The following is a 9912-nucleotide window of genomic DNA, read 5'->3' as shown; positions in this document are numbered from 1 at the left end:
CGTGATGTACTTGGCCTCATTAAAGCTGTCCGGTAATGTCCTCACCATGAAAGCCAGAACTAAGCTCACACCGGCCAGAAGCCCCATATAACCCAACACAAGATAGAAGAAGATTGCTGAGCCCTCATTACACCCAATGATGATCTTCTCAGGATAGGAGAACTTGTCATACTCCTGATACGGAGGAGACACTGACAGCCAAGTTACACAGATCAGAACTTGGACACAAGAACAGGAAACAACTACAGAATTAGACACTTGGCTTCCCACCCACTTCCTCCAGATAGTGCCGGGTTTGGTGGCTTTGAAAGCGATGCAGACTTGTATGGTCTTGGCAAGAACAGAAGAAAGAGCAATGGAGAAACATATTCCATATAAAACCTGTCTCAGCATGCAGGTTATATCCACAGGACGTCCGAGGAACAAGAAGACACAGAGGAAGCTCAGCAAGATGGAGGTCAGGAGGATGAAGCTCACAGTCCGGTTATTGGCCTTCACCACTGGAGAGTCCCAATGTGCTCTGAACAGTATTATTATACAGGATGTGATAGCAGAACATATTACAGCCACTAAAGAGAAGAAGGTTGCAAGGAAGTCCTCTTTATAAGACAGGAACTCATGAGGTTTGGGGACACACCCTGATTTCTTCTCATTGGGCTTCTGATCATCAGGACATTTCCAGCAGGTCTCACTGTCTGGAGAGAAAGAGCATGCTAGCTTATTAATGTCTACTATGGAAATATATCTAATACGGTATATAATCAATATTTTCAGACCATGACACATGATCACAAATAGACTCATAGACTGGTACACATCTAACACTGTGCCTCAAACTGATAATATTATCTGCAAGTAAGAGGCAGAGCCAAGAAACTGCTGGAACTAAAGAATAACTTAATATGTAATAAAATATTGTCTTCCAAACTTTCACTGTCCATCAACATACATGATTTTGGTTCTAAAATAATAATAATAATAATAATAATAACAACAACAAAATCCATGTCAGAATACAGTTGTGGAAAAGCAGTTTGACCTTTTCTTCTGGGTGACAGCTTCCAGTGCAGGAGGGGCGGGGCATGTGCAGGAAGGAACTCTATCCCTTCTTATCAGTGCAGCTGTCACTACCAGTAATGCAGATAACCGGCACACTCTGTTTTCTTCTTCTTTTTAACCACTTAAGGACTGTAGAGTTACACACCCCTAGAGATCAAGCTATTTTTCACAATTTAGGTCACTGCAGCTTTAAGGCCTCCCTGCAGGGCCATACAACTCAGCAGACAAGTGATCCTCACCCCCCCTTCCCCTTTCCTGCCCACCAACAGAGATTTCTGTTGGTGGGCTGTGATCGCTCCCAGGATGTTAATTTATTTATTTATTTTTAAATAAATATTGCTATTTCTTTTATATTTTTCCATAGCTCCCTCCCTGCCTCCCCCGCCAGCCAATCAACGCAACTGGCTCTCATAGACATCAGCCTATGATAGCCGAGCACTCTCCTGCCTCCCAGGGGGACAGCCATGTCAAGCGGCTGTCCCCAGTACATCGCTGTCATAGATCGCAGCGCTGTACCATGTAAGTAGGTTTTGCCGTCTAACAGTCTTTTTGTGCCGATCACCGCTGGGAGACCATTGACGGAGCTCCGTCATTCAAGTGGACATGCACGTGCATTGGCAAGCGCTATCTCCTGCAAAACCCTGCCCCAGGACTTCACATTTCCAGCATCCTATTATTATCAGCCATGCACAACAGGATATCATTTGCTAGCAGATCTATGATCAAATATTGTTATGAAATGCCTCTGCCCAGTGGGCACAAATCTGCTTGTAATAATAATAATAACTAGCCGACCCGTGGCGTAGGGCAGGAAGGGGGTATTGGGCACAGCGGCAGGGAGGGGGGTTGGACTCCCCCCTCAACTGGGTCCCCCATGTGCACTCCCCCTCTAGCTTAAGCCCAGCAGGAACCCCCCCCCCTCACCTATGTCCCCCATGTGCGCTCCCCCTCCTGCTTAAGCTCAGCAGCAGCTCCCACTATTAGTAAGAGGCAGCGGGCGGGGATGACTCGCCTCTTCCGTGTTCCAGTGTGCGTTCCACTGTCGTCACTTCCTGCAATGCCGCACACTGTATTGGTGTAATTTGCCTTTTTAAAACAGAAAAAAAATCTGCAATAATTCAGCTATAAGTGAACATTTGTGGTTACCCACAATGCACTGCTACTAAATATGCAAATTACCCCTTTTCCCCTTGGTAAGCCAAGCAAGCATCCAGAGCCACTGGTGTATAGCAAACATATAGCTTTAAATTTTACACAGTCATAGCAATCCCACATGTAGTCAGCCTGTTTCAGACTTTTGGGTCTTGATTCACAAAAGAGTGCTAACTGTTAGTGTTGTCCGGATCATGAACGATTCGGATCTTTGATCCGAATCTCTTTTGTGAGTCGAATCATCCGAATCATCAAAATGAGTGATTTGGATCACAAAAGGGGCGGGGCCAGGAGCAACACGCCCCCTCTCAGCTGGCAGCAGGGTCCGGGAAGCAGAGCAGAGATGGATCGCTCTGTTGGAGGTGAGCCAGCCTTTCTGCAGGGACAGGTAGATGAGAGAGGGGACATGGGTGCCACTGCCAGATATGTGTAGAGCACACATACTGGCTATAATGTGCTGCTCATTACAGGCTGTCTGTTCCATAGTTGTGCTGCACAGTGATCAAATTTTGGTTCAGCTCAGTAACTTTGCAGGCACTGTGATTGCAGGTCAATATGATCCTCCTGCACTGCTCTAAGCAGCTGCACTTCACTTCTGGGAATGCTTTGGGGAATGCTTTCTTTCACTGTGCGATGTTTGCATTTACAGTATATAGGTGAAATATATGTAAAGCATGATTGCAGCATGTGGGTATTGTGTGCAAACAAACATTTATGCTCTCTGCTCGTCCCTCATCCCTTCTCTGTCCACTCTCTGCCCTCTGTCCATCTTCTCCCCTTCTCTGTGTGTCCACCCCCCTCCCCTTCTCCTGTCCTGCTAGTCATTTCACCCCCGAATGCTTCCCTTGTAAAATGATCCGAGATTCGGATCAAAGATCCGGATCTTTTCAATGATCCGATTCGAATCATCCGGATCATTGAAAAAATCCAAACTTTGCATCTCTACTAACTGTAAAAATTCGCGATCGCGCGCAATGCGAAAATTCACGCAAAAACGGCCAAGCTAACAGTTAGCACTGTTTTGTGAATCAAGCCCTTGGTCCTCATCAGTACATGGCAGGGATTGATATGGCAGTATGAGATGGGGCTTGGACCAGTACAACAGAGTAACCAAGCAGCTCAGGGTGACCCAAACCACTCGGAATGTATAGGGGGATAAAAGGGACCAAAAAGCCCTCCTACTAAAAAAATCAAAGCTTGGTGTAACTTTCCTTCTTAAAACAGAAGGAAATCTGCAATAATTCAGCTATAAGTGAACACTGTGATTACCCACAAAGCACCGCTACTAAATATGCAAATTATTGCTTTTCACCCTTGGTAAGTCAAGCAAGCCTATAGCTTTAAGTTTTACATACAGTCATACCCACACGTGATAGCCTATTTCAGATGTTTGGTCCTCATCAGCAGGCACGTGCACAGGGGGGTGCTCCAGGTGCTCTAGCACCCCCCCTTTTGAAAGTCCCTCTTGTGTGGCCCCTTATCCCCGCTTCCTCGGTAATGCACTGCAATAGTGTTAAAATACCCTGCTTACCGGCGATCATCGCCGCTGACAGATCTGCTGTTGCTAGAGCAGGAGGCTGGGGGAAAGGGGTGACAAAGTTGTGGTCAGAAATGGAGCAGAGCCTCCATCCAAGAACTTGCAGGCTGCAGCTTCTTCCTGGTACCGCCGCTGCGCGTCTCCATGGTAACAGCGTCAACCTGACGTATGAGACGCAGCTGCCTGCGAGAGAGACTTTCCCGGCGTCTGGCTATGGCGTCAGTAGGAGGAAGGAGCGTGTGGCCGCCTGTGAGTTACAGACATGAATGAGAGTCCCCCAGCCGCATGTCTGCGTGTCTATCACTGTCTGGAGAGAGAGTGTTCCTGCCTGGGCTGTCCCAGTGGTGACCGGTGAGTCTCTGAACTGAAGCCAGTTCAGAGCGGGAATGGAAATAAGTGGGACTATCTGGGAGCAGAGGGGGGGGCATGGTGTGGGTGGAAGTGATAGCAGGAGGGGAGGCCTAAATTTAATTTACTTTATGCTGGCCTGGCTGATAGTGTGCTTTTTTTCGGGGGGAGGGGGGAAAGATATGGCATGGGTGGGACTGAGAGCTGGAGGGGGGCCCTGACTGGGGGGTTTAATGTTGTGGGACTGGGAAGAAGACCTAACTTCAATACTTATTGTCGGTACTGTGTGTTTTGTTTTGTTTGGGAGGAGGGGGGACTGAGAGGAGGCCCTAACTTTAAAGGATATGTGTGAGATGGGTTGTATTGTTGTATTTATACTTACCTGGGGCTTCCTCCAGCCCCATGAGGTGCATGGGATCCCTCACCGTCCTCTCCAGGTGATTCATTCTCTTGTAATCCCCCCTGGTAATCTGGCCAGTTATGCGCTTTTGCGCATGTGCGGCTCGGCCGTCTGCACACCCCCATTGTGCTCCTGTAGCTGGGAGCGTTCTACACTTGCAAGTAATACTGTGCAGGCACAGGACACCCCCTGGCATGGGAGTGTGGCGGTGGTGTGTGCAAAGCCAAAGACTGCCCAGATTACCAGGGGTGATTACAAGAGAATGGAGTGGCCAGAGAGAACGGCGAGGGAGGAAGGTAAATAAAAATACACCAATACAACCCATCTCTGGTACATTTTATTAGCTGCTTGTTGCTGGCCTGGCTGGTGCTGTGCATTTTTTTGGGGGGGGCATGTCACAGAAGGGGCTGGGGGATTCACATTACATTTTCCCAAAAGCAGGGCAAGTTAAAAAAAAAATGATAGGCCACAAAATTATAACATTATTATTAAGTAGTTATATCGTGCCAACTAGGGATGATCAATGATATGCAAATACTTCCGAATGTATGCACATTTTTATGCAAATATATGCAGTTTGAAAATGCACCAAACAATTTAAACCCAGGTCTAAAAAAATTGCATAAATTTGCATCAACTTTGCATATCATTTATTGATCATCCCTAATGTCGACATCTTCCACAGCACTGTACAAAGTATATGGTCTTGTCACTTCACTGCCAGTCATAGGGGCTCACAATCTAATCCTACTATAGTCATATGTCTATGTATGTAATATGTAGTATATGTATCGTAGTCTAGGGCCAATTTAGGGGGAAGCCAATTAACTTGTCAGAGGAAACCCACGCAGACTCAGGGAGAAAATACACTCAATGCAGATAGTGCCCTGGTTGGGATTCCAACCAAGGACCCAGCACTGCAAGGTGAGAGCGCTAACCACTACGTTACAGTGCAGCTTCATATATAGCAGTCGACTTTTACACAAGTCACAGGCAACACTGAGCACACTGAGTAATGTGTGTACTATTTGTGACATTCCCATGTTCAGCTATTTAGCCAGTGGTAAGTGATACTTTGAGGAAAGGAAATACCAATAAAACACAGGTCTGGAAGTCCTGGCCACAACAATCAACAAGGAAAGGGGCAGGGGGAAAATTCTGGGCTGCATAAAAGGGAGTGAATAATTGCAGCACTTAGGGGCCTGAAGGAGGTATTGGCTGCACTTATGGGACAGGAGGGGTTAATGGCTACAATACTGTATGCAGTGCAGTCATTAACCCCTCTTGAGCCCCAAAGGCAGCCATTAACTTTGCTGGGTGTACTTATACTTGAGTCAACCCTCATCTTAAGAGGGTTGAATATTGGAGTCAACTTATACACGAGTTTGACTTGTATTCAGTATATACGGTATATATCCCTCAAACTCCCAGACCTAGTAAAGACCCTGACCAAGGAGATTTATATTATTATTTAGTATGTATATAGCACCTACATGTTACGCAGTGCTGTACAGAGTATATTGTCTTGTAACTTAACTGTGCCTCAGAGGGGCTCACAATCTAATCCCTACCATAGTTGTATGTCTATATTGTGTAGGCCAATTTTTAGGGGGAAGCCAACTAACTTCTCTGTATGTTTTTGGGATGTGGGAGGAAACCCAGAGTGCCCTGAGGAAACACACACAGACACGGGGAGAACATACAAACTGTACAAATAGTGCCCTTGCTGTGATTCGAACCAGGGACCCAGCGATGCAAAGCAAGAGTTCTAACCACTATGCTTCCGTGTATGAGTATATATACTGTTTAAAAATTAAAGGGAACACAAAATAAGACAGCCTAGATCTGAATGAAATACTCTTATTAAATAGTTCTTCTTTACATAGTTGAATGTGCCGACAACAAAATCACACAAAATTATCAATTGAAATCAAATTTATCAACAGATGGAGATCTGGATTTGGAGTCACACTCAAAATGAAAATGGAAAAAAAACACTACAGGCTGATCCAACTTACAAAATGAGGCTCAGTAGTGTGTGTGGGCTCTACGTGCCTGTATGACCTCCCTACAATGCCTGGGCATGCTCCTGATGAGGTGGCGGATGGTTTCCTGAGGTATCTCCTCTCTGACCTGGACTAAGCATCCACCAACTCCTGGACCGTCTGTGGTGAAATGGGGCATTAGTGGATGGAGAGGGACATGATGTCCCAGATGTGCTCAATTGAATTTCAAAATCATAATTGTTAGGCCGCCATTGCGAAAATTTACCTGATATTTCACGTAATTATAATTAGCAGATCATTACTACTCAATTTATCACGATTGAAACAGGTCCCTTTTTTAAGTTTGAGCACCCCCCACTTAAGGATTCTCTGCACGGCCCTGCTCATCAGTACATAGCAGGGATTAATATGGCTGTATGAGATAGGGCTTGGACCAGTACAACAGAGTAACCAAGCAGCTCAGGGTGACCCAAACTACTAAGAATGTATAGAAGGATAAAAGGGACCAAAAAGCCCTCCTACTAAAAAAAGCAAAGCTTGGTGTAATTTTCCTTCTTAAAACAGAAGCAAATCTGCAATAATTTAGCTATAAGTGAACATTTGTGGTTACCCACAATGCACTGCTACTGAATATGCAAATTATCCCTCTTTGCCCTTGGTTTGATATGACACTACTTCTTCTTCTTGCTTGGACCAGCCCCTTCTTCTTGCTTGGACCGGCCCTGGGGGCAGGGCGCTATTTCTTCTTCTTGTTTGAAGGTTGAGGCACTTACTCTATTATATATATATATAGATATATATAGATAATATACATTCCCACCTGTCTTATTGGATAATTCCCCCTCAGAACACGGGGAACAGTCATAGCAGCAAATGTGTCTTCCTCCATTCGGGATCTTTCTATATCCAGGAAGACATTGTGCGTTGCACTGAGATCGGGGGACCTGAAAAAGAGGCGCACACTCATATCCTGTACACTAAAATGTATCATCATTTCAGAATAAGTGAGGTAAGAAGATGGTTTCTTTTGTAAAATAAGTTTGTGTTACTTAAATCCTGACTCCCAGCACAACTATTTCTGATGTAGGCACTAAGTTGCAAAACATGTTACATAAACTATCAGTTTAAATCTAAATAATAATAATAATAATAATAATAATAACATTTGTATAGCCTTTTTCTTCTGTCAAACCCAAAACTATTGAGAGCTGCAGCCACTAAGGGCACCCCCAATAGGCCACCCTGCAGTGTTAGGGAGTCTTGCTGAAGGAAGGAGGAATACTTCTGGCAGGCACTTCCTGTGCCACAGACTAACGTAGGTAAAGGCCACAATATTGCAGATTGTTTAGTATGTGGCCTGTGTCCTTGCAGACTAATCATTATGATGTTATTGTGACAGGCAGCAGCAATACTGTGCACATAGCTTGTTTATAACTCATTAAGCTGGTTTGGTACAGGTCATATGGTTGTCGGAACCAATGGGAATTCTTGGTGGCTAATTCAGTCAAGCCTTGATCGGGCTTTCACATTTCCTCTCATGGCCTATATGAGTTCGGATCAGTGAATAATGGCGCACAGCGCCTATGCATAAAAATGGCGCCGCATTAAAAAGATACGCTTATCGCTATTTATCGTTAGTACTGCATAATAATGGCGCACAGGGAAAAAAAAGGAAAATGGCACACACTGATGTTATTTATCAATAGTGCCGTTCATTTGCCAAACAGTAGATGTCATTGCACACAGTAACGTTATTTATCAATAGTGCCCTACATAAGCCAAACTGCAGACGTTATTTAACTGCAAAACGGTGAATGGATTTAATGTAACACTGTCAAGTTTAGGGTTAGGCACCACCAGGGGGTGGTTAGGGTTAGGCATCATCAGTGGGGTCTTAGGGTTAGGCACTACCAGGGGGGTCTTAGGGTTAGGCACCACCAGGGGGTGGTTAGGGTTAGGCACCATCAGTGGGGTCTTAGGGTTAGGCACTACCAGGGGGGTCTTAGGGTTAGGCACAACCAGGGGGGTCTTAGGGTTAGGCACCACCAGGGGGGAGGTTAGGGTTAGGCACCACCAGGGGGGTCTTAGGGTTAGGCACCACCAGGGGGGTGGTTAGTGTTAGGCACCACCAGGGGGGTGGTTAGGATTAGGCATCATCAGGGGGGTGGTTAGGATTAGGCATCACCAGAGGGGTCTTAGGGTTAGGCACCAACCGGGGGGGGGGGGGGTCTTAGGGTTAGGCACCACCAGGCTGTCTTGGGGTTAGGCAACACCAGGGGGGTCTTAGGGTTAGGCACCACCAGGGGGGTGTTAGGGGTTAGGGATAGGTACAGAGAGGGTTTTGTGTGTTAACACTAAATAACAATAAGGCTTTAATGTTACATAGCGATAAGCGGCAAACGGATTAGCGGCAACACCATGCGCCATTATTCGCAGGCGCCATTTTCAGATGGATCCACATGAGTTTGCTATGTGAGGTTATCATTCATCTGAAGAAATGGAAAATCCTCAGCAGGAATTTCAAATATCCTGGTGGAGATGATGAAGGGATGGATGGTATAACACTATGGAATAAAGCAACACATTAAAGAGCAAAAGCATAAAACAAATCAGAAAATAAACACAGATTTTAAACAATGTTGTACAATGTCTGCATGTTTTACTATTTAGCCCTTTGTGGTAAATAGATAAGGGTCAGCAGCATCTCCTCATCTCTTAGAGACACAGAGGGGGATATTTGTCCATCCCACCCTTCCCATATTATTAATTATAATAATACTAGCTGATGGCCTGGCATTGCCCGGTTATGTATTTGGCTGGCCTGGTGTTGGCTGCACCCACTTTTTGTAACCCTAACACACCATTATTCAATGACCAAGTTTGTGAGCTTTGCGGTGTTTAGCATCAATAATTTGCATTGAAATGAAACAAATCTGATTGGCTGTTTGTGGCTACACCCCCTTTTTATGAAATTGAACCCCAGTCACCCAATGACCAAATGTTTGAGGCTTGTGCCATTAACAGTGCAAGAATGGCAGCAATTAAATACTCTCCGTGAAAATCAATAGGTGAATTTTGATTGGCTTTTGTAGTTACAGCTAATTAGATACCCAAATTCAGTAGCCATGGTCACTAGGCATTAGAATTAAGTACCCAAGTGCCTCAAAATTACCATGCTCCCAGATAAAACAAGAAAGAATGCACATGCTTCCAGATAAAAGAGTCAACGGGCTTGAGTCACAAAAGGATGTTAACTTAGTTAGCACGCCTAAAAGCCCCTTAGCATGGCTAAAGCCCTTTAGGGTATGCTAAGCTTTGGGAGTGCTAACTAGGATGCTAAGCAGTTAGCACGCCTAAAGCTTTTATTGATTGCGCGCAAAGTTTAGTGCTTCCCGTAGTGCTCGAAACGT

This window comes from Hyperolius riggenbachi, chromosome 1 (assembly GCF_040937935.1).
Source record: "Hyperolius riggenbachi isolate aHypRig1 chromosome 1, aHypRig1.pri, whole genome shotgun sequence".
In the NCBI taxonomy this organism is placed as follows: domain Eukaryota; kingdom Metazoa; phylum Chordata; class Amphibia; order Anura; family Hyperoliidae; genus Hyperolius; species Hyperolius riggenbachi.
This window is presented reverse-complemented; position numbering follows the sequence as displayed.